This window comes from Pleurodeles waltl, chromosome 4_1 (assembly GCF_031143425.1).
Source record: "Pleurodeles waltl isolate 20211129_DDA chromosome 4_1, aPleWal1.hap1.20221129, whole genome shotgun sequence".
NCBI classification, from domain to species: Eukaryota; Metazoa; Chordata; class Amphibia; order Caudata; family Salamandridae; genus Pleurodeles; species Pleurodeles waltl.
Genome location: NC_090442.1, coordinates 527,435,218 through 527,458,276, shown reverse-complemented (window position 1 = coordinate 527,458,276; position 23,059 = coordinate 527,435,218).

Here is a 23,059-nt window from a genome sequence, read left to right as displayed (position 1 = left end):
TGAGTCTCTTACCTGAGGACAGGCTAAAGGTGAATTTGAAAGGCACGGAAGGGAAGATTTTAATTCACAATTTGATATTGTAACTACCGGAAAGCTTCTAGATTCTGCTGATGACAGAAATTCTGTGCATCATTTATCAACAACAACAATGTAAGCAGAAGGGCTCTTCCTATTCCTGAGTTGAACTAACAGCTCAAGATCAGTAGACCGTACCAGGATTTTGAAATCATGTAATATCAGGCTTGTGCAATTGGAGAGTAATTGAGCCCTGACATTTATAATAGGAGTCACGAAAATATGTCTGAAAGTGAGTGAATTGATTTGTTTTCTCAACATGCCAAAGTGGTCTACAGACTGAATGTCCACTACGGTCCGGACCAGATCTAAAATTTTCAAAACATTCATGAACGGAATCTGGTCCTGATTCAGAACATACATCTGAACATCCATGTCACCCAGGCGGTGGAGTGTGAGAGGCTTGTATTTTGTCACTCAACTGGTTCCAAACTGTGGGGATGACACAGGAGCCGATGCTAGACCCCCATTCCCAAATCTGCAAGCAGGCAAGCCCAGGAAATACAAATCCTAGTGCTCACCAACCTAGAGAAGGTGGGAAGGCACAAAATAGCAAATGAGAACACTAGGTACAGGCTCTACTCTGCCACAGCACTACTCTGCCAAATTGAATCAACACATCTCTATCTTATGATCCTATCGGTGCTGGGTTATGTGAGTCAGTACTTCTGGTTATTGAGAAAACACTGTGTACTGAAAATGACAAGAAGAGGTAATTACCAACAGTGCACAGATTCACTACACAGTTTACAATGCAATCCTTTTGATATTTCAAACTTACAGGTTTCTTAAACATTAATTCCACAGGAGCAGATGAATCAGATACTCAAAATAAATTTTCTGAAACCTTCGAAGATGAATTGGAAGCACTACGTAGAGTTATGTCACTCCACGAGAAACTCAGAACATTGACTGGAGTTACTGCAAATCCAAACAAAGTACACAATACATATCTTTGAAATAAAAGACATTCACAAGAATAGGAAACCAGGTTTCAGTAAGCCCATAGGATGAAAGTGAAACAACTCAAGGTTTGTTTGAGGCCAGGTTGCAATTGAATTCATATTACATTCAAAACTACACAAACTTGAAACCAGACATGATGGAACACAAGGGTAGGATACCAACTTTATCAAGATTGTGCATTACAAAAAGTCAGCTTGTCAGTATTTACTAGTATCGCAAGTCCAGGTTACCAGCATTCCTGAGGTTGCGTAGTGCGCAAAAGTCAGGACTGACAAGGTACATTCACATGAAACAGAAGTGTTCTATATTTAATGTTGGAGTTATTGACACTTCAGACAATTGAGAGAGGATTAAACTCTGTACACTGGTTAACACTTGAAAACAAACATTATTAGAAACAAGATTGTACTGAAATATAAGGTAGGAATTACTGAGATTTCCAAGGTTGCATTAGGAACATGGATTGGATTGAGAGACATTCCCAAAGAATCTAGATACACAATTACCACTGAAACACAGATTGGAGTCACAGACACTCCCAAACTGTACTAGAAGTCTCAATACCTCTCAGTACCAAATTGGACTTGTCAACACTCCCAAGATACCGGAAAACACAATAACATCTAGTTCAAGAATTAGAGGTACAGGCTGACTCAGGAAACAGTCTCTAGTCCATAGGCAGCAGTTCAGGAAACCAAGATTTAGGGAAGAGATCCAATGACAGAAGAAAGGTGTAACAGACAGGCCAGCAAAGATTACTAAAGATTAGTGTGCACTAATGTGGAATCAGGTATTTAATATGAGAAGTACTTTACAGGAGTTTGGAGACCACAGGTAGTTGTTGCCAGAAGTTAAAGATGAGACAGCATTGTAACTTATGGAGGAGAGGCACTGAGAGTTCTCGGGAGTCAGGATCTTAGAGTCATCGGAAAGGACCTGGAAGACTGGGACATCGGATGGTTTCCGGAAGTCTTGCCAGGCACATGGTAACTTTTAGCAGATTTAGGTTTATTTCACCTGGAAGGGCAAATGCATGCAGAATTGGATCCTATATTCTTGGGTCCACATATTGTTTTTGAATCTAGGGAAAGTAACTTCTAATATCTATTAACCCATGGATGGATACTGGCTAGAACCATTCATTTAGCCTTCTTATCTCCATGCAGAGATAACTGTACGCTTCTAATGAGGGCCTGTAAGATGGTGCAGAAGCAAAGCGAGGGCAGTCTAGGCAACTCAGGAGATGAGTACAGGGGCGAAGCTTGTGCGGAACAGGAGCACAGGAGATCCGGGTGACTCTCGAGGTGACTGTGGGGAAGCAGCTTGCACAGGAATTGATGGAGACTCGTGTGTGTCCAAATAAAGGTCGAGACCAAGCCCCGATGCAAGATATACAGGAAGCCAATAGTGCTCCAGACGAACACGTGTCACACATGGAGGCTTCCAAAGGAACCAGGTGAGAATCACGTATTACATACAAACGAGCTTGGCTTCACAAGGAGCAGGTACAAACTGCAACTGACAATAACAAGCACAATGTTACCTAAGTGCATGATGGTACATCCTAATGGTAAATAGTGGAAACGGATCTCTCCCAACAGGGCTTTTGACATTTGCAGGTGCAAACTAGATGGAACTTGTATAGCAAGGCAACAGGTGGTTCAGTGGTTCAGGCCTAAGAGGAGGAGGCAGTGATGGAGCTTTTGAGGCGCAAGGGCGTCACAGTAGAAGGAATGACATGAGGACGGTGATTAATACCCTCCGAGCATAGGGCACTAGATTGAGTCATGAGAGATGCCACAGGATGATAGCTGAACTGCATAAAGAAATAAATGAACAGAGAAGCACAGGTAAAAAAGGAAATGAACCGTGGACAATGACCTTTGTCACTGCCTACCCTTAGACCTAATCACACTTGGTCACTCATTGGGTAGTAAAACTTATCTAACCGTTCCAGTCACATCAGTCAATCCAGTGCCTCATGAAATCTCAAAGCCTAATACTTATATAAAGGGAACATGAAAAGCATGAAACCCACCTTATCGGGTTCTGTATAGCCAGTGGTGAGGTATTTTTCCTTCTCACCCCTTGAGCCATGAAAGTGTTAATATTTCTATCAGACTATTTAATTATCAACCTATGTCACACCCTTCAGCCATCAGCTAGAAGGTTCTTTATGTATGACATTCTAATTCTGCCTATGAATCAACATACTCTTCCTGGATATGCAACATGCATCGCAAAAAAACAAAAACAAATGCGAAGTAATGGATTTGAAAGCTATTGCAACAATTCAGTGCAGGTCGCCTATTGCAGCCACACTCCAGCCCATAGTTTTCTCTAACTAAAGCATGATTGAAGACTTCGATTAATAAGACAAAGCCATGCAAGTAGCGCCCCGTCGTTGCATGCCCTATGCTACTCGTTGCACATGGGGGAAGTGATTTCGATTCCTTCAGGTTCTTTATTACTCAGTACAAATAAAAAATGTGAAAATCACAGTGGCGTGTAAATGACTTTCACCACATATCGATGAACTACTTAGAAAGCACCTCGGAATAACTATATCATACTACTTACTCTCGTTTTACAATAAATGTAAACTCATTGCAAACTCAACTAAGCCCCATTTTAGAGACTGAAGCACATCCTGAAAATGAGAGTTCCTTCGCTGCTCTCTATCTCCAAGTAATGGTATACATATTCAAAGACATGCTGAGCCCAAGTAACGGTATCCACATTTAAGGACAAACTGAGGATGGATTATCAAAGAACCTATAGGTTTTTCCACAAATAAATGTAACTCCTCAGCCTGCTCCAGCCCATGCTAGACTGCTCCATTTTTTATTGCATCCTTGCAAATCATAGTCTCTTGGTCTTGGCTATATCACTAGGATACCTCATGTAAACCTTCGGTGCAAAACACTTCCTGTAGCTGTATATTAGGTAGGTCTGGGCAACATTTACATTACACCATGTTTGCAATTTCAGGAAACTTGTATCATGCTTATTAGTTTGAAACGTGCCATTCACAGACAAAATGTACGACGAACGCACGGGAACAGCAGAGCGGGAGTGGCTGCTGTTCATGGGACTTGAATTTAAATGCTTTCTTCTGCCTCAGATTGACGCAAGGGTGCATTTAGCCCTAAAAGATAGCATGAAATGATGGATTTGTATGTCACTTAATTTTGCTAACATTTGCAGAATTACGCAAAAAGCAAATTGCACGTATTTTTTACACCACTAATCAGAAGGTATATTGTGGAGTAAAGCATTGTTCCAAATAGCATTGCACAGTGTAGGCACCGAATCTAGTGAGCAGAGCAACAATATTTTGAATGTTTGTGAGTGAGTAATTGCACTTGTATAGTGCATAATCTGACACTTCAATGCCATATTTTAGTCAAATGTTAATCACAGTGCATGCTACAGCTGAATGCACTTTATACAAAACCTCTGGCACCATCATATGAGCAGAACAGCTCCAAGTCATATAGCTCGGTCCTCATTACCAGTGGCCTGATATCTCAACCATTATCTTACACCTCACCCGACCCAAAATACTAACACAGTGATCCTGGTAATGCCAAAGGGTTTGAATAAAGAGAAAGTCAGATATTTTGGGAAACAAATAGTGGGAATTGGACCTGCTATGATGATTCCTACAATTTGCTCCTCTATTTTACCAAGGAACTTTGCCTGTTTGCAGTGGATGAAATGTCCAGGTGAACTGCAATGGAGATATGGTGGTCCTGCTAAACTTATAATTCCAGTGGGACCTGTTACTTGCATTAGCATCCCCATCCGAAGTAACTGATCACTCATATTTTGGCTAGGATTTCCACATCGAAAGCACACTCATTTCAAGTTACTCTCATGCTTCATCCTGCACCACCAGTGCACAACAAGCTCAACCCATCATCATGTGCACAACACAGTGTTAAACCACTTAGTTGGCTAAGCATGACAACCTAATAGCACATTCATATACAGTTGTATTCATGCTTCTCCTAAACCATCCCAACACAGCACCAGATGCTTATATTCAGCTAAGCATTGCCACCCAACAGCACATTTTATCTTTTTGACAATCACTTCAAGTATTCGTATGGAATTAGTTTAAATTTAACACATGCACATGGACCAACCATTGCACAGTAGACACATAGAAACCTATTCACATAAGCTGGTTTGGCGTTTTGGGTGTATGTAAAGTAGTACTACTTTACATGCTCCAAAATGCAATTCAAAAACCTCTGGACCATCATCTCCATCTCCTCCTCTCCTCCTCTCCTATCTTTTGTGTATGGAGATCTTTGTCCCGGCGATAAAGGTCTCCAACAGAGTAGGCAATGGATTTAGTGGTAAATGTGAGAGTAAGAAGAGGAAGTGGTTAATAAAATGAGGCAAAAGTCCTACAAAATGGATGTGGTTAAGAGCAATTGAAGGAGGGGTTAATACTGTAGGGTGTCATGCTAAAACAAAACACACATCCATATAAGGGTAAGACAATTGCAGTTTGCAAAAGAACACATTAAATTCTATTATTGTAGGATTCTTGACAAAAAGGGCTTAAAGAAGATATTAGAGAACACCAAGCACCACAAATGACCAACCAATGGTTCTGCAGTACACTAAGAGAAATCAATGGATGCAGGCAATAGTGCTAACACATAGGCAAAAAGAACAGATAAAATAAGTTAAAATAAATAACATTTTATATTAAAATGTATTTAATTAGTTAACACTTCTTTATCATGCTTAAATAAAAATATTTTGAGATGAAAAGTATTTTAATAAAATGTATTGTAAATGATACATTTTTTAGCATATAAAATTACAATTGTGAAACATTCATCAAAAATAATTCTAAAAGATGGCTAAATTAACAGCTTTAATGAATTTCAATAAAATAAAAAAATGAGTTAAAATGTAATTATGTGTTTAGTTTTAGTGTGGATGTGTTGTTTTTTTGTTTTGTGGCAATCCCAGGTGAATGAGTTACAGAAATGTGTTAGTATAATTGTACTTAAAAAATACAATTTTCATTTTTTAAATTTAAATTTAATTTTCTTACAATTCACTATTAACTTCAATAGGGAGTTCTCTGTCCAAGTGGCAGAGATATCCACAGAAAGTTTACATCTAGCTGTAAATTCACATGGAAATGGTGAATTCCATCCAGAAGGAGATTTACATCTCATTGTAGGTGTAGCTCTTCAAATGAGATTTTCATATGCAAACTTGCTTCGATGAAAAAAAATGTAATCAGCAAAGTAGCCTTCAAACTTCACCTCAAACCAAGCAGTGGACAACTCTGCACCCGTTGGCGACTGAAGTAAATGGCAAAGTCCTTCAAGTCACACTTCCATACACATTATGCTCCACATAGATGCATAACAGGATCTAGTTGTTCAATTTCAATGTAATTTGTCACTGTCTGTTCTATGCACTATCCAATATGATTTCAGCTCAAAACAATATGAAACACAACCAAACTGGTGCCAGCAAACCACATTGAATCTGATCTGCGAGAATCACAGAACTGTAAAGATGCTGACGGTTATGACAGGACCAATGAACCATATAAAAAGTCATGTAAATCCATGTAACATAACATAAGTACAATTGCGTATCTGTAGGTGCTTAGCTGGAGATTTGGCAACTGCATGGCAATCAATTGAACCCTGGAAAAGTGTCAATTGCCCTAACTCACATTGTATGTCAGGAATTAACTTCTATGGAAATAGTATTCTTATAAGACACTTTTGTGGAGGTATCTGATTAATGTCTTCCATTGTTCATTGTAGTCTTACAAATAGCAGGAATTAAATGGTCAGTTGTGTCATTTCAGGGTCCTTTTGTCTGCTTATGTTGACTCTTGCAATTCAACTCTTGGTATTAGCTATCTATGCCAGACAGATGGACCTTATTACTCAGCTGTTGGGCAAAACAGAACACTAAGGGCCCCATTCATAAACAACATTCTGTAATACATAAAGTAGTACTAAATTAGAACTACTCACTTACTACAAAATGCAGTTCACAACCCAAAGGGTGGACATCTCCAACTCTCCTCTCCTATATTTTTCTGATCATATCAGTTAGCTATATAGTAATGCATGTGGGAGGGATTAGTGGAAGCTGTGGGAAAATAGGGAATATATACTACATAATGGGAGTCTTTCAGGAAGAAGATAAGAATAGTTTAGGTGGGGCAAGGATGTGTTTAGGGAGAAGCATGCTAATACAAACACACACTCACAAAAGAGTAAGAAAACTGTTATTCAGAATCAATACTTTTAAAGTTCTTTTTAGTTCTAATGGAGAGAAAATGGTAGTAAATGTACTCCATCCCAGACTTGGAGTAACTTTAGCACCACCCAAGGCCACTAACAGGTACTGTTGCATACTCTCATAGAAACTAATGAAGGCAGTAACTTAGTATAACACCCCATAGGAAATAATAATAAAACAGTTGCATGATTTTGATATAAAGTATATGCATTCATTTTGTATCTTAAAAATTCTTAAAAATTAATAATATATGTTATTAATTTAAAATGAGTAGTGACTTATTAAAAAGGACTTTGCATGTTTACCCTTTTATTGAAAATTTAAATGTCTTTTATTTTAAATTAACACAACATATAGTTGAATTTACTAAATATTTATCAAAAATAGATTTGATATTCAGGATGTTTTTATTTTATTCTGTCTAAAATTAATATTTATAATACAAAGAATAAAAGTTCATATATTTAAATTATTTAATATGCCTTTATTTTGAAGAGGTAATTTAACAGTTTATGTTATTAGTTCTAGAGTAACATTTTGGATTTATATTTTACAATTAAAGAAATAAAATACTTAAAAAAAATAATCATACACTTTTAGCATGTTCTCTATTCTTTCCCATAGGAGATCTCCACCCAGGTGGCAGAGATCTATATCACATTTGTGGAGATGACCACCACAGTGGCGAAGATCTCTGCATATGTGTGAAAGTTTCAAATACTAATATTACACTCACAAATGTAATCCACCCCTAGTTTAAGGGAATGGAGACACTCATGTCTATGCTTTGGAATAACTTGAAATGGTGAATAGCCAAAAGCACTAAATTTACTACAAAGAGTAAAAGTAAATTTACACATGTATATCTACTCACACGTATATTTACCTTTTTAAAAAGACCCCCAAGTTGGTAATGTCCAAATTAGGCTAAATACCTTCACCTCAGTAATTAGATGAGGTGTGGAGTAATAAATATATTGTTTTAGTTGCTTACACTGAACGCCCAATTACTGAGTTGCTTTTCTTAAGTATGATAATGCATAGAATGTACTAATTTGTTTCTGACTTGATTGTTGTAAGGTGGACTCCCTGTAAGTGTTGCATATTATTTCATCCTTTTGAGAGTAACTCATTCAATACTGAAGCGCTGGATATCTCTAACACCTTCTATAACCGGACACAAAATTTCAAGTTTATTTGAGCACGGGTTAATACTATGTTTTGTTTAATCTGTCACTTTGATTTCGTCTTAAATGTTTTTTGTTGCTTAATATTATAATGTTGCAAATAAGCATAAACGTGAACACTGCTCCCATTCGACTTTTATTTACAATACGTCATTCAGTAGAGTTAATAGGCCACATCTGTGGTAAAAACTTTGTGACTTATTTAGGGTTTAGCAGATGGGATACTCAGCCAGAAGTGAGACAGCTATCCTGTCTGCCATGTTAAAAGTGCCATGGACTGTAATGCACTGGTAACATGGCAAATGGACATCCACTATATTTGTCCACCAAACTCTAAATAAGGCCCTTTCTTTGTTTCTTTGATTGGTTTCAAACATATGGTGCCCACATCTCAAATGGTCCTAACACTATATAAATTATTACAATCCAATTAATGTACGCATTAGGTCAAATGCAGCTATTATTAGTATTGACTACTATATTTCTCAATCTCTCAACTTGAGAGTACAGGTCAGGGGAGGTGTAAGGGAGTGCCTTTGTCAATTTTGTAGAACATACTTAGAAATTGTATCCTATGCCTCTGCCCAAAAATTGGTTTAAATAGAAATTATGTTGCTGAAACAGGATGGGGTGGCAGACAGAATCCAAGTGTAGGATGGTACATGCCATATTATTACCCAATGCTGGTTCCAGGAATAGTTATATCAGAAGAATTGATGAATGTGACTAAATCATGTTCAATGACATTTGGTTGTGGTCAGTGGATAATGAACTGGGTGTATATCTTAATGTAATGAAGCATTAAATATGATCTTTTTAATATGTTTTTAAAATATCATGCCACTAACATGCAACTGTTAATGTAAGGTACAGACCTTTTATTTTAAATGATATTAATTAGACCAGATCTGCAAATCTGTAGCTCAGTTTGTGATTCCATTGTAAAAAAAAAAATACAAATGCCATTTTATTGCTCAATACTTACTATAAATACTTTCAGTTAAAGATGGCATTATCTATATTATTCTACATGTCACCCCCCGTTTCTCCAATGAACACCGGAGATCACTGAGAGCCTAAAAATATTTCTGTAGATTCATGAGTCGATTGCTGCAATTTATAGAGCATTTGTAGTGACTTCATACCACCCACGTTTGCTCATGTTGTCTAGTTTGTACTTGCTACTTAACTGCAACAATACTCAGTTTGAGATGTAATAGAAATCAAACAATAACATAGCAGCTGCACCGAGGTACGATGATAAAAGAGTTATGTTTTTTCATTTGTCCTTTCTCGTCACATTTATTTTATTAATTGCCATGTTCATAGTATTTGTGTTCTTAAGAATATTGTGTATATTTCTGTGTGGTTCATTCAACTCAATTAAAAGATCTGCTCAACCTATTAGATAATCCTGTGGTGTTAACCTGCAAATGGCATACATCGCACTGGACACATAAAAAAATGCATTTAAAATACAAATATTATTATCTTATAATTTTAGAGTAGTTTCTAGACATACAACATGCATGCTGCTGCCTATGACCCCATCTGCTCGAGCTGTCACTTAGGAGTTCATGGGACAGGGTGTAGCTACATGGGAAAGAAGTGATGTAAAAAAATGTAACACTCCCAGGGCTTCATAACATTTTGAGGCTGCCCTTTTTAACTAAAGCAAGGTTCACAACATGCTAGAAATCAGAAAACACAGTATAAAAAGTACTACAAAATTAACCCTGGGGTATCTTGGGTAGTGGCCAATTAGACCAACCTTCTAAGCATTAAATCAAACACTGCCCTAATTACCATTACCCTGAAAGCTTGTGTTAGCCATTTAAAAAACTTATACAGACACAGTGGCCCTCATTATGACATTGGCTGTAAATCCCGCTTACCGCCATGCCGACTTCCGCAAACATAACGCCGCTGTGGCAGATAACCGCCAAGCATAATATGACAGACACATACCAATTCGTCACTATACAGCAACACACACAAGTTCGCCATCCCAAAGGTCAGTGATAAACTGGCGGTAGCAAAACCCACACCGTTACGCCAACAGAACTACGCCCACAGCATTATGACCCACAAATCAACGCAGCGGACATTCAATCGCAGTAAACCATTGGCGGTACATACCCCTGCGCTCAAAATATACACACGCAAACAAAACTACACCACATTGGACAATTCAAACTGCACACACCACACCCACACCACTATAAAATCCACACCCACAGTACCCACAACCCTTTACGACTACAAACCATTGCCAACAGGGAGAGATACAGCAAGAGCACCCACACAACCAGAGCCACATAACATCTTCACCTATACACTATCCAGGCACCTTACATCACACACCCCAACACATCACCCCACACACCTTCACCCAAACCACTCACACTACATCCTTGGCACCACAATGACACCCCAGATTCTCTGAGGAAGAGCTAAGGGTCAGGGTGGAGGAAATCATCTGGGTAAAGCCACAGCTAATTGGATTACAGGTGCAGCAGACATCCATTGCTAGGAAGATGGAGCTATGGCGGAGAATTGTGGACAGGGTCAACACCGTGGGACAGCACCCAAGAACAAGGGACGACATCAGGAAGAGGTGGAACGACCTACGGGGGAAGGTGCATTCCACAGCAGCAAGATACCAACTAGCTGTACGGAGGACTTGCGGTGGACCTCCACCTCCTCTCCCACAACTAACAACATGGGATGAGCAAGTCTTGGCAATCATGCATCCTGAGGGCCTGGCCAGAGTAGGGGGAGGACTGGACTCTGGTAAGTCAAATCTCTATTACTATCACCCCCCCTACCTGCATGCCATCACAAACCCCCACCCTTACCTTCAATCCCATCACTGCACCACCTCCCACATACCCCACCGTCACAACCCACTCATCCCAATACCAAGCCCTGCATGTAACACCAATGCATGGACACCTATCACCACTGCATGCACACTGGAGAGAATCACCTAGCCCACCGAATAGCAACTCAAACAGAGGCAAATCTGCCAGGGCAACAACAACCATAGAGGGCAACACACTCATGCACATGATGTCACACGCAAAAACAATAACACTGCATTTACAGCCCCACAGGTCCCACAGCCAATGTCACCGAAGAAGAGGTGCCACCAACATCCAGTCCCCCACAGAAGGGGCCCACAGTGATGACAGCAGCTCTGCTCTCCTGGATCTGGATGACCAACCTGGCCCATCAGGGATCTCCGGACAGTCAGTTACCCAGGCACACTCTCACACCACCACAGAGCCTCCCCCCTCAGGAAACACCACCACAGCAAACACCCAGCGGGCCCATCCCTCTGTCGCCAAGGCATGTCAATCAGCAGTGTGTCCACCACCCCACAAAAACAGGACGATCAGGGACCTGGGGTCAGTGGCAGTGGGCACACGGTTCAGGGGACAGAGGCACAGGAAAACAGGGAAGCTGTGAGGACTGCTGTGTGCCAGGGGGAGGACAGACCCAGGGAACCGACTCTACAGGAGGCACTCACTGCGATCCGGGGGCATACCATTATTTCCAGGATACACTGGGCCATATACTGGACAAGTTACAGGAGAACATGCGGCTGCAGGAGGGACAGTACCTGGGTGGACTTGAAGGACATCAACACTACCAATGTCTCCTTTGCAGGGGGGCTGGCAGACATGGCCAACAATATGAGGGAGGCAGTGGCACCCCGCTGGGCCTCTGCCACTAGCCAAACCAATGAACAGCCCTCCACCTCCGCTGCTGCTAGTGGACAGGAGGCCCCGCCACAGGACCAAAAGGCCACCTCCCCCACCAGAAGGAGAACCACCCTGCAAACGTTCCCTGCGATCCAGGCGGAAGCCATAGACTACTGCAAATACCCCACCAGGAAATAAGACTCTCCTGATTGTCACCCTTGTGTCACACTCTGTCACCCTGTCCACTTTGAACTGCCATTGCTCCCCTTCCTATGCCCCCTTGGACAATGCACCTGTGATACAAATAGACTGGACTGTAACCTGGACTTTCCTTCACCATCACCCCAGCCCATTGCACATCCCCCTCTACTTCTTAGCACTTAAATAAAAACCCTTTGAAAAAATACAAGTATGGAGTATGTCAAATGATTTAAGTATGTATTCGTTTAACAGGGTTTAAACATTGAAAATCAGCTGTAATGTATCCATAGGAATGACCTGTAGCTGCTGCAGTCAACACACCAGGAGCGATAGTGGGGCACAAATATCTACAAATAAAGATGCCAAAGGGTACAGTGAGTGGCCATAGAAGTGGGAAAATCAGCCTGCCAGTGACAATGTCAAATGCAAAACAGTCATTTAAATGTGAAGTTACACTGTCTTACCTGTGTGTCATTGGAAGTATTATCGAATTATTGTACTTCCGTTGTCCTCATCCTCTGCCTCCTCATCTTCACTGTCCACAGGGCCATCTCCAGCCTCAGCCTCCTGCAGAAAAGACACCTGGTGACGTAAGGCAAGGTTGTGCAACATACAGCATGCCACGATGATCTGGCAGACCTTCTTGGGTGAGGATCCACCTGTTAGATGGAGGCAACAAAACCTGGCCTTCAGAAGGCCAAAGGTCCTCTCTATAATTCTTCTTGTTCGCCCATGTACCTCATTGTAACATTCCTCTGCCCTCGTCCTGGGATTCCTCACAGGGGTCAGTAGCCATTAAAGGTTGGGGTAACCAGAGTCACCTGCAAATATTGAGGGACAACTGTTAGCCACACACCAACCCTTAGGGCCCACACCATACCCATACACCAACATATACTGGGTGGGAACCAGGGCTCACCTATTAGCCTCACCCTGTGCCTCTGGAGTTGAGCCATCACATATGGGATGCTGCTATTCCTCAGGATAAAGGCATCATGCACAGACCCAAATTATTTTGCATTGACGTGGGAGATGTACTGGTCTGCCAGGCACACCATCTGCACATTCATGGAGTGAAAGCACTTTCGATTTCTGAACACCTGTTCATTTCGCCGGGGTTGGGGGGACAAAAGCAATATGTGTACCATCAATTGCCCCAATAATGTTGGGGATATGTCCCATTGCATAGAAATCAGCTTTCACTGTGGCCAAATCCTCCACCTGGGGGAAAACGATGTAGCTGGCCATGTGTTTAATCAGGGCAGACAACACTCTGGTCAGCACTTTTGAGAACATTGGCTGAGACATTGCTGCCGCCAAGCCCACTGTCACTTGTAAGGAGCCAGTGGCCAGGAAATGGAGCACTGATAGCACTTTCACAAGAAGGGGGATCCCGGAGGGGTGACGGATAGCAGAGATTAGGTCAGGCTCCAATTGGGCACACAGTTCTGTGATTGTGGCCCTGTCCAGTCTATAGGTTAGGATAATGTGCCTGTCCTCCATTGTTGCCAAGTCCACCACAGGTCTGTACACGGGGGTATGTCTCCATCTCCTATTTATCCGCAGTGGTTGCAATCCATGGTGCAACATGTTGAGCAGCTGGTCAGTATCTCTTATTTCCAACCACTACACTTCAATGCATGTTGTGATTGTAACAGTATTTTGTTGGGAGGTCCAAACGGTGCATATGTGTATTGTGATGAAGCTAGGAGCCATGGCCTGCACACCCCCCTGAAATGGCGTCTGCCTGTCGTGTTTGGAGGGACAGGTGGAAATGAGGTAATTCCGCTGACGTTGTGTGCCGTTGTGGGAGGCGGTTGAAAACCGCTGTGCAACTCCTTATTGGTTAACATTGGGCACTATGGGTTACAGTGGCCAATGGTGATGTACACCGGTGGTGACTGTATGCACTGCTGCAGACGTCACCGCCATTTTCTATCTGTTCACTCACTTGCTACCTGACCTGACCTCCTGACCACCAGGAGAGGACCTATACTGCATGTGCTGCTGTGACTTGTGTCTGGAACTGACCATGGCTCATGTCACTGGGGAAAGGGCCCCTGCCTTCACCTAGGTGGAGTTGGAGAGACTGGTGGATGGGGTCCTACCCCAGAACTGAATGCTGTATGGGCCTCCAGATCAACAGGTGAGTACACCATGAGTACGATGCATGGGGCGTGAATGCATGGAGTGCTGTGTGTGAAGCCCTCATGTAGGCGGCATGTGGTGGATGGGCCCTGGGCAGTGTGAAGCATGTATGGTAGGCCATGTCTGTGCTAATAGGGATGGGAAGGGGCATGGTGGGCCATGAGTGTAACAGGCAGGACGGTCAGACTAATACCTTTCCCTGTGTCCATTTCCCTGCAGGTAAGCCCCTCAGAAAAAGGGTATATGGCGTGCCATCGCCAAGGACATGCGGACCCTGGGGTTTCACGGCAGGCTGAGCACCCACTGTCACAAACAGTGGACGGACCTGAGACGCTGAGCACGGAAAACGGCGGAGGCCCAGCTGGGGATGGCCTCCCAACGAGGAAGGGGTGCCCGTCGAACCCTGCCCCCCTGATGGCACGCATACTGGCAGTGGCCTATCCGGAGCTGGATGGGTGCCTAGGGGCATCACAACAGCCACAAGGGGGTGAGTACAGTGCCCCAATATACAACTTGCGCCTGGTGGGGTGGTATCTGGGTGGGGGATGTGAGTCTGTGGGTGACCCTAGGCCAGGCCTGACATTGCAGAGTAGGTCCCATGTTGGGCAGGGTTCTGATGTATTATACCTCCAACCAAGCTAGTAGGCATACACTACAGGGCAGGGGTCTGTGGGTCTCAGGTATGCTGCAATTGGCATTAGGTGTCCCTATCCATGGCCTGGTGACTAGCATTGTGACTGGTAGTGCATTGCCTAGTGCGTAGGGCTCTTCCCTGTGTGTGTGTGTGTCATGTACGCCTACGGTGGTGTTGTTGCCGCCATTGACCAAGTGTATCCTTTGTCTCTCCCCGCCCCCCTTTTGTTTTGTCACCCTGTCCTTATGTGCATTAGCATCATCTGGCGGAGGAGCAGAGGCACCGGTGACGGGGGGAGCTGCATCCCACAGGACCCAGGAGGCCGAATCCACAGACGGTCAGGGCACCAGTGTGATGGAGGGCGAGGGGAGCAGCACCGTAGAGACAGGAGTGGACAGTTTGGACACGGATTCCTCCTCCGATGGAAGCTCCCTGGTGGTGGCGGACACCTCTGTACCCACCCGAACTACAGGTACAACCGCCAACCCGTACCAGCACCACCCTCCCAGCAGCCCCTCAGAGAGTTTCCTGCCCAGTTAGCTCTGCTGCCCTGAGCGAGGAGGCTATTGAGCTCCTGAGACACATCTCTGTTAGGCTGTCAACCATTGTGAATGCCATCCAGGGGCTGGCAGCCCAAATGCAACAGACAAATGCATTCCTGGAGGGCATTCACACTGGCATGGCGGCCCAACATAGATCATTCCAGGCTCTGGCCTCTCTGATGGCAGCCATTGTTCATGTTTCTAGCCTCCCCCCTCCAACTTCCTCTACCCAGTCCCATTCCCCTCAACCCCAACCTATTCCAAGCACACAGGCAGACGAGCATGAACCCAGGACAACACTCAAGAGTGGACATGGCAAACACAAGCACCACACTTCATCACACAGGCACTCACACAAACACCATCCAGATGCAGACATACCAACATCCTCTGCCTCCACTGTGGCCCCATCCTCCTTGCCCTCCACCTCCCTCCCAGTTGTGTTTACACTCACACCTGCATGCACTACATCCTCATCCACTACCCCATCACCAGCACACCTAACAGCACACGCCCCTCACTGGCAGTCTCCACCCCCACTTCCATGCACACGTCCCCTGTGTCCTCTCCCACTGTATCTGTGCCCACTCCTCCCAAAGTACACAAATGCAAGCACTAAGACGCCCAACAGCCATCCACTCACAGGAGCATCCAGCCCATGCCCCTTCACCCAAACACAGCAGACTGACACCTCCTATAACCACTCCCTCTTCCTCCACTCCCAAACCATCTCCCTCTTCCCGCAACAATGTCCCTAAGAAGCTTTTCCTCGCCAACATTGACCTCTTTCCTAGCCCTCCACCCCCCATCCCTCACGTCAGGCCAGGGTGGTCAAAACCCAGGAAAGCACCTCAGCCACCCAGTCCAGGGGCACATTAGTGTCCATAGCTACACCAGGTGGGAGAGGATCCCCGCCAGCAGGCAGCCACACTGATAGGGTGCCTGCACCAAGTGCTGCAAGGAAGGGCAAAGATGAACCCCCAGCTGCTGTAGGGAAGGGCAAGGAGGCACCACCAGCTGCAAAAAGGAAGGGCAAGGACCAATCCCCGGCTGCTGAGAGGAAGGGCAAGGAGCAGTCCCCAGCTGCTGCCAAAAGGAGCAAGGAGCCATCCCCATCTGCTGGTAGGAACTGCAAGGGGCCACACCAGCAGGCAAAAAAGGACAAGAGGCCTGGTGCTGGGACTCAATCAGAGCCCTCACCACCAACCATGGTGTTTCAGCCATCTGAGGCTGCAGGGGAAGGGCTGGAGCCTCTCCCACCACTGCTAGCAGAGCCACCAGCACCACTGCCAGAAGCAGCAGCCCCAGTAGGCAGCCGTCCAAGACTGCAGGGGAAGGGCTGGAGCCTCCCCCCACCACTGCTAGCACCGCCACCAGGATGCCCCACCAACACCATTGCCAGCAGCCCCAGTGGGCAGCCATCCGAGGCTGCAGGGGAAGGCCTGGAGCCTTCCACCACCACTGCCAGCACCACCACCAGCACCACCACTGCCACTACTGAGCAGCCATCACCGCCGGTGGACAGTGTGTAGTCCTGCGTCCATGGGCTGTAGTGTGGCCTGGCTCCAGCAAATCCTGTGGGTCTGACACCAAGGCAAGAGACTGTGACCTTGCACTCCCCAAGATCTGCATCACAGGGCATGTTTCCCCCTCCAGAACCAGTGGAGATGCCTTACACTCACCCCATCCTTCCCAGGATGAAGCTCACTGGGCACAATGCCCCCTCCAGAACCAGTGGAGAAGCCATCCACTCACCCCATCCTTCCCAGGATGAAACTCACTGGGCACAGTGCCCCCTCCAGAACCAGTTGACAAATCACCCACTTGAGAGACTGTGGCCTTGCACTCACCAGGACCAAGCAGTGGGCAAATGACCCACTTAAGAGACTGTGGCCTTGCACTCCCCAGGACCAAGCAGTGGCAGATCACCCACTTGAAAGACTGTGGCCTTGCACTCCCCAGGACAGAGCACAGCGCATGTTGCCCTCTCCAGGACCAGTGGCGTTGTACCATCTTCCAGCTGAGGTGCCCCCGTTCCTCCTCCCCCTGAGGTGCCTGTCTATTTTTGAACTGATGCCCGTGCAGTGTTCTCTCCGTGTTGTTGCAGGAGTGTTGTTGGGCCTCGGACTTTGTGATGTGGCCATGTGGCCCACGGACATTGAGGACTGGGCAGTGTCCCTTGCATTGTAAATATGTATATACTTTTTGATTTGGATGCACGTATTTCACCTATATTTATCTTATTACAGCCTTTTTACACTATAGTAGTTGTCCTTGCATTATTCCTGAGGGGCACGGGGAGTATATGTTATGTTACTGCATCTGGTTGTGTATATGGTGTTGGGGGCGGGGGTGTTGCGTGTGTGTGTCACTCTCTTTTTCCTCCCCCTCCCCCCTCCCCTCTGTGCTAGGAAGCAGTAGTCACAGTAGTCGTCTTCACCGGCGTTGGTGTTCGTAATGGAGCAGAAGGTAGAAGAGCATGGGGAACACATGCAGCTTGGGCTCCATGGCGGCGTGGTTCTTCCCTGAGTCTCCAGAGGTGAGTCGTTTCCCTTCTGTGTTCTGTTTCCGCCAGGCTTTTGATGTCGTTGGTAATGCCCTGGAAAAGGTGGCGGAATAAGTGTGTCATATTACTGTGGGCAGTACATTGTCTTCCGCCTGGCTATTAGCGGTTACCGCCATGGTGCCTGTTGGTTTCTCCCTGGCAGTCAGTGTGTTAAAGTGTCTGTCTGTCTGAGCGGTTTCCGCTGTGGTCATAATTTCATACTTATTACCACCGGCCTGTTGGCGGTATTACTGCCGCTTTATCACCAACTGCCAGGGTTGTAATGAGGGCCAGTGTATCTAATCAATATGTTGAGAAAGAGGCGCTGTTCTCCCTAGACCTGAAATTCACCATTGAAGAGGTTATGGCTGCAATTATTAGGAGCCCTTGCCACCATGCCCTAGAAAAGCCTTACCTGAATTATGGGCCCCTCTGCTATGTAACTGTTTCAACGCTGTCTGTAAGGTGGGACTCCCACAATCATGGCACACTGCTGTTATTGTGCCAATCTTTAAAAAGGGCAATTCTCAAGCACCGGAGTGTTATTGTCCAATATCCCTGCTGGAGTCTGCTGTGAAGTCAGAGGGGAGGGTCATCTTGGAGCATCGCCTAACTTGGGTGAGGGAGAGCAACAGGCTATTGGAGGTGCAGTATGGATTCCGGGAGGGGCTAGGCAATCTGGAGCAATGTTTAGAACTACACTTGTTAGTCTCAAAGTACACCATTGCTAAGCAGGGCCCTTTCCTTGATGAATCTATCCTGCACCTTTGAAAGCCTAGTTCTATCTAAACTCTGGGAGATTTTAGTTGACATAGGTGTTGAATATGATTTACTTTAGCTTTTGAGAGCCCTACATTATGATCTGACAGCCTCTGTCAGGTAAGGCCCCTTGGGTGAACAGACTGACTGCTTTAAGCTAGGGAGAAGGAAGCACCAGGGCTGTGTTACGGCCCCCTATGGTTCCTTCTGTACAATGATGGCCTAGCCACAGCCCTAACTAACGCTGTCATGGACGCAACCTCAGTCAATAGGACAAAGGTACCAGTACTTTTATATGCAGATGATGCAGTTTGACTTTTAAGAACTCTCAATTACCTAAATGCTGTATGTCGAGAATTTGTTTCTTTCAAGGCGTCATTGGGCTTTGTTACTAACCAAGCAAAAACCTATATAATGGTCTGCAAGCCTAGACAGCATAAGATGCGGGGTACATTTTTAAAAGGCTAACCATTGGTGCAGACCCAAGGTTTTCCTACTTGAGGGTCGTCAGGGATGCCAAGGGCAATTGGAACCCTGCATTGTTAGTGTGCATCAGAAATTTTCAGATTGGTGGGGCATAATTTTAATTTGGTCAAACACATCTGAAAAACAAAACTGTCACCCATCCTTTTGGAAATCTGCAAGAGAAAATGTATCCCAGTCCTTATATGTTGCTCAGGTATACGGGGTTACTCTAATATAATCTCCCTTCAGAGTGAGAAAAACAGGGTGTTTAGGCAAATTATCCCTGCCTGCTCTACTATTATTATGCACCACGAGCTGGGAATGGAATATTCGAAGGATATTATCAAGTTGGCCTCCCTGCTTCTGTGGTGCTCGATCTGGGCAAATCCACACGCCTTACTTAATAGGGAGATTATTGGGGATTGCCTTTTGTTTGAGAGTCCTGAAAATTCCTTGGTTCAGCTAGGTTAGGACAGAATTGTTCAAGCTGGGAAGGCTGATTCTCTTTATTAACACAAGCTGTATAACTAAAACTGACTTGACATGGGTTAAAGCTGCCTTTAAGTCTAGGATGAAAGTTATTCGGGAGGGATTAGAACTAAGAAAATCAACAGTTAGGGAATATTTGGATTTGCATAGTTCGTTAACCCTGGAGCCATATTTGATGTGGATCGAAGGGTCCTGGGAAGGAGTACTATTAACCAGGCCTAGGCTAGGATTTCTGAGCTGGCACCTTGGGTTTCCCCTCGATCAATTTGATGCACCTAAAGTTTTAATTTGCCCCGTGGAACAATTCAAGGGGGTCGATACTTTTGGTTTGGGGAAACATGATTTGTGACAGTTGATAGTGTCTAATGAATAGTGACTTGGTTGAGTATTTGGCTTCATTCCTGGGTAGCTTACTATAACTTTTCTGTTGTTCAATTTTAAGATTTTTTTCTTAACTAGTGCCCAGGCTAAAGGGACTGAAATTCATTTGTCTGTCTTATTGTTTTATGGCAGAACAGTGGTGCTATCTAAATGCGAATTAGTCCCGTCAACCATGACATAATACACGCGACTCTGTCTATTGTTTTTATGCCATGGATTTGTAACTGTTTTGTTTTTGCTTTTATGTGTTTTATGGCTACTTTTTTGTACCCGAAGTAAAGCGATTTTGAATTGAAGAAAGCACTGTATAATCGTGAAATGTACACTCTGCGCCAAAGCACTGCTCGGTGAGCATAAAAATAGTGTTTTGCAGACGTTTCCTGCCAAACAGAGAACATGCTATTCATCAATAAAAAATATATTCTTCGAAGAGACATTTGGACTGCTTGGAACATTAAAAAACCAACAGAAACTGGTACCAGGGTTGCATTCTGAAGCACCTGTAGTTGTAAGAAACATTGCACGGAGCAAGACACAGTGTAACTGGGAAAATACATTTGTACTCGTTATACAGATAATGATGCAAGAACGCATCTATGACACCGACGTTGCTTAAGAATTATGTCAGTATTACAAGACATTTGCTCTTATTGTAACACTTTTTGTTTATTGTTCGGACTACAATGTTGACTATTTATTTATGAAAATACAGAAATAAAACTGTAAAATGAATGGTATTTCTATAGCTCATCGTCTAGCAACGTGGGATAAAAAAGATAATTGAAGTTTAGCTAAATGCAGTGATAATTAAAGTTTCACTGTTGCACAATAAAGCGTGCTGCGCAGTTAAACAGCTTCCTTATGCCATTTCCTCTGCATTTCGTAACGTCTAGAGTGATGGATAATTGAAGTGTAACTGAATGCACTGATAATTAAAGTTTCACTGGATGCATTGGCCAACTAAGATGATTAAAGAGCCCTTCTGATGCTCCACTTTATGCATTATTTGTGAAATGTTGGCGATAAATTTCCGACGTGCACATGACATTAAAAGCCCGGTTTATAGCCTTATGAAACATTTATTTGAATAGCGTTATTTTATGCTTGACAAATTATGTCTTTTTAAGAGTGGTAATGGTGCCATTTATTACAACTGGGAGAGCTAACAATTAAACATAGCTCGGGAATACTACTAAATGCATCAAAATATGTAAAACATGCACACTTTGATATTTGAGATAATTTTGTTGTTTTCTCAATCGAGTATGTCTTCAGATACCTTCTTTCTAGAGTTTTACAGAAGTGGGGCCATACTTATTTTTGATACACTTTATTTTGTTTTTCTAAATATTTTGTATGGTGAATCTTTGTCATAAAAAAGTGATTGGCGAACTTTCGAATTCTGTCTGCCTATTTGCCCTTTCAAAAATAAAGGACAGTTGTAATGGTTTTCTGGGGTCTTTTTATCTTCCCTTATGTTGTCAACTCACCTAAGTTGGAAAAAAGCAACCATTGGGTCTGTCTTCATCTCTGCCGGTCGGGGTCCTATTCATCTGTCAGTCATAGGATGCCATTGGCAATCCAAAGAGAGGAAAGAGCACCACCCTCAGCATGAGGGCGGGTTCGACGCCTTTGAGTTTAAAAGAGAAGGACAAACATTTTCTCTTCAGATTGACAGGTATCATTTCATAAATAGAAAGCGTATACCTTCATAATGGTGTCCAGTACAAGAGAAGATACAGAATACTATTACAATATGCATTTACCCAAGTAAGGTAAATACAAATCAAAATGCGGGACATACAACATTTTTACTTTAGTTTACAAATGACATGCAATAATGATAACCATTAAACGAGCAGACGAATAAATTCCTCCTTGGTGAATGTGAGTAATTGGCATGCACTGTCCTCCAAATCTTTCAAATACTAATGGTTTAGTTTTATACTATAGTATGCTGTTCACATTCATGGTTCGCTATACTATAAGTCGTAACACGTCATACTCTGCAGACATCCTAGAGCAATAGTTATATTAACTCAAATTTATTTAAAATAACAATTATGATCCTGTGTGGTCTGCTGAACTTAGTTCATCCACTCAGATTGCTTAGTACGGTGGTACTACCTACTGTTCAGTTCAGTTCATTGAGATTGTGAGAGAGGGACATAGAGAAGACAAAATCAATCTCCTTGTATTGGGTGCGGGAAAACTGTTAGCAACGTTATTACCCACCTGCTGCGCAGCATAAACATTTCTTAACTGCCCTTGCCTTCCAGCCCAGGTCCAGAATTGCAATGCAGGCAAACAACAGCTTCAAAAAAGTACTGTAGAATGTAATAATTAATGGTAACACGTTGAGCAAGGGGCAATAAGACATAATTCTTTCACTTTTTGGCACTTTATAGGGAGAGGGAGTGAGACCTGCATTTTGTGTTTAATGTTGTTATCTCATGAGTCATATGTAAGCGTTTCAATTTAATGAATATTTCTCGGAATTTACTTAATGTCTGTCTGAACAATACTTTATTGCTTTTCCTTGCTCTATCATGTCTATTGAAACATGTAATTTAAGTATGAGAATTTTTAAGATGAACGATTAGAATATGCACGTTTTTCCTTTACCACGCTTCCGTTTTCTCTGTGTCCTTGCCCCCTTT